The sequence below is a fragment of the Chamaea fasciata genome, unplaced genomic scaffold (assembly GCF_029207755.1).
Source record: "Chamaea fasciata isolate MVZ Bird 193981 ecotype frontalis unplaced genomic scaffold, bChaFas1.0.hap1 SCAF_9, whole genome shotgun sequence".
Lineage (NCBI taxonomy): Eukaryota > Metazoa > Chordata > Aves > Passeriformes > Sylviidae > Chamaea > Chamaea fasciata.
In genome coordinates, this window is record NW_027094094.1 from 30,458,820 (window position 1) to 30,462,112 (window position 3,293).

The 3,293-nt window shown below is 42.7% G+C and overlaps 1 long non-coding RNA gene across 1 annotated transcript; it reads left to right on the forward strand.

Annotated features, from left to right (window-relative positions):
• On the forward strand, positions 1-3,046 carry LOC136294171 (uncharacterized). The gene is made up of 3 exons (XR_010722336.1): positions 1-118; positions 1,154-1,256; positions 1,894-3,046. It is a non-coding gene; the product is annotated as an uncharacterized lncRNA (long non-coding RNA).
• Positions 3,047-3,293: the final 247 nt, after the last annotated feature.

The window sequence follows — 3,293 nt, forward strand, 5'->3', positions numbered from 1 at the left end:
CTTGAGGTGTTGCAAAGAGTTTTGCCGTGCGGGGCCCCAGCTGTTGTGCGAGATGTTTGTGCCTCCCGGATGTGGCTGCCTTGCAAAACTGCCCTTTTTGTTTTTTTGCTGCTGACTGGTGAGCATTAATCAGCTTTAATTATCACTACTGGATATACTAACAGCTTACAAAAGTTGCCCTCTCCATTCTGCTGTAAATGAAGCCTCAAATAGTTGTAGTTGCCTACGGCTGTGTGCTGGAAAACCTGTTTTGTTCTGTGGCTCACGGTCTCCCCCTTTAATCAGAACTTGTTCTGAAAATGGCAGTGCCGTGTCTCTGAGGGTGATCTCATTTTTGAGGGCAGTAGCCAAGGGGGATATTGTCATCTGTTTCAACCTGTTCAGAAAACGAGCCTGCAAAAAACACATTTCGAACTTCAAGAAAAAGCATTATTCTGGTTTTCAGGCAGTTCATCTGGGAGCCTGAGCAAAGGAGTTCTGGGTTTTGCTGATGCTGTTCTGCTTCTCAGGGATGCGTCAGGACCTCTCTCCATGCTGGCTCAAGGGACTCACCCCAGGGAACACCACAGATGTCACAATAAGTGTCTGCTTGGGAGTCAAGTGTCTCAGCTCCCATTAGCGGGGGCAGATCCATAAAGCAGATGGGCTCATCTTAAAACAGGCGCCAAAGGAGGGATTTGGTTGTGTCAGCACAGCTGTCTGGTGCTGCCTGGGATGCCCTGCAGGATCCACTATGTCTGCACACACCTGGCAGGTGTGGGGCATTCAGGGAGGATCCGTGTCTTTTTGTACCTTCAAGAGGTACAAAAGGAAGCCCAGGAGCACCTAAAATGTTGCTGGGGACAGCAGAGGGACCACTCTGACAGACTTGTCATATTTGGATGGTCTCTGGATGCACTGACTGGCGGTTACAGTGAGACTCTAAAGACAGAGGGTTCATGTGAACACCTAAGTTCAAATGCCTTTACTTTAAAAAGCCTTAGGTCCAGTCTGACTTTATAAGGATCTGTAACTTGTTAGAGTCTAAATTAGTTTTGTACTTAAGAGCAGAGACAGATCATGTTGAGTGCATTTACTGGAAAAGTAAATTATGAATCTAAAAATCATAACCACAAAGTCAAAGTGCAATGATACCATTCTGCCTTATTTTCAGTTAACTTATAGAGTGTAGCTGTGTTGTGATGAAGAGGAGGGAGGGAGGAGAACAATGCACTTCAGTTGCTTGCCTATATTCTTTCCCAGTAAATCTGCACCAGGTAAAAAAGTCTGTATATTCATGATATTCAGAATCTATTTGAGCCTTGAATGCACATATGATGTGGCATTTATTTATCAGAAGCAACCCTAGAACCACTAAGCTCTGTATGCCTTTTACTAGATTTTTGATCGGTGTTATGTCTATATCACTGTGCTGGGAAAATTTTGCCATTATTACAAGACTTAAAATGTGGTTTTTACCTACTTTTATTGCCCTTGTAAATTGACCCTAACTATGCTTTTTATCCATTTTGAAGATACCTAAAATGTCATCAGAGAACTTATATTGTTTTATTTAAACTTGTTTAATTGCTAAGTTGGTTTGAATCAGTGAGGTTCAAAAAATGTCTTTTTTTTTTGGTGAGTGCCTCAAGTATATTCACTATTTGTGAACTTTTGTATGACACAGTGCATATTTGGCAGAGCACACCACTTTGGATAGGCAGCACTGTGGTGCTTATGAAATGCATTGATTTTACTTTGATAAATCTTATACAAGACATAATCTCTTGCCATTAACGTATGGATGTCATTACACAGGGAAATACTGCATTCCATTTCGATTTAGTTTGTGGTTGTCAGAAGTGACCACTTAAAATTCACAGCGAGCTTTATTACCTTTTTTTTTTTTTGCAGGCAGAATTGCATTGCATTCTAAATGTCAAGGTGCTGCCAGGCAGCCCGGTGAGAGGCACTGCAGGCACAAAGAAGGTGCAAAGACAAGTGTGGCACTCCCCAGCACACCCAGAGGTGCAGGTGTGGGGCTGTGCTCACTGGGAAAGCTGTCTGAGAGGAAACGTGCTGCTTACAGGGCACGAGGAGCCCTGCTCACAAACAGAATAATGTCATTAAATACCCTGGACTGGAGTGGCAGCAGTGCAGTGCAGGTACTGAGAGGGACTGGAACTGGTTGGTGAGAAAGGAAGGGGGGAAACTCCATCAGGGTGAAGGTCAGATGGTCAGCACATGTGGCCAAAGCCAACAGTTATTTTCAGGCACAAATCACCAGGGCATCGTCAAAGTCCTAATTAAATACTCAAATAAAACTGGTGAATTAATCTTGTTTTGTTGAATACTGACAAACATTTATGAACTGCTCAATTCAAAGAGAGTTTTGGCACTAGTTTGGACAGATGCTGACAAGAGTGGAAGTTCTGTGATAGGAGGTCTCACAGGAGTAGCCCTTCCTATATTGGCGAAGTTCCTATTTAGAGCAAAATATTCTACTTGGGGCTGAACCACTGTCCATTTCAATTGGGAGTTACCCATTTGTATATAAAAATGTAGCTGCATTTCACCCAAAAATACCCTTGAGTGGCACAGATCATTCTGTGCAGCTGGGATTTATTGTTGTGTTGAAGGTTTATAGGATGAAATCTATAACATAAATATAACATAATTTTAATTTGAGAAATATTTAAGTCTGTGGAAGAACTGTAATTAGAAAAACAGTATTACCCTTTCCAGCATCCCAGGCCAAGATGATCACAGGTGGAAGAGAGTTAGTCTCTGTTATGAGGAATAAAAAGTTGTGGCAGAGGTCATTACCAGAGATTTCCACTTACATGTGTATCATATCTCTGCTTTGCTGTGCTTCACATCTGGCCGTTTCTCTTGTTATGGGGACCTCATTTGCTGCAGTGTGACTGGCCACTTGCAAAAAGGTGCTCTGTAAAGTCTGTTTGCTTTTGCAATTCTTGGTGGATCCTGAGGCAGGCAGTCAATAGCATGTCTGATAATGTCCTTCCTGGAAGCTGCACTGATCACCATAGCTATGGGGCCACATCCTTTGCCCCTTCCTCTCTGCTTTTCTAGTCTTTGGCTGTGCCAGAGAAGTTGTGGAAAGTAGTTTCTGGGTTTTGCCTATACATATTTCTGTTTGAAAATCTGGGTAGTCTGGAAATAAACCTGTATATATTCAACTTGGCTGTATTCATCTGGGTCTCTGACACTGAGGTGGAGAAATATCTGAGGAAGGGGCTGTGGAATATATGATGGCTGTGTGCCACATGACCACAATCCATGCTGAAATATGG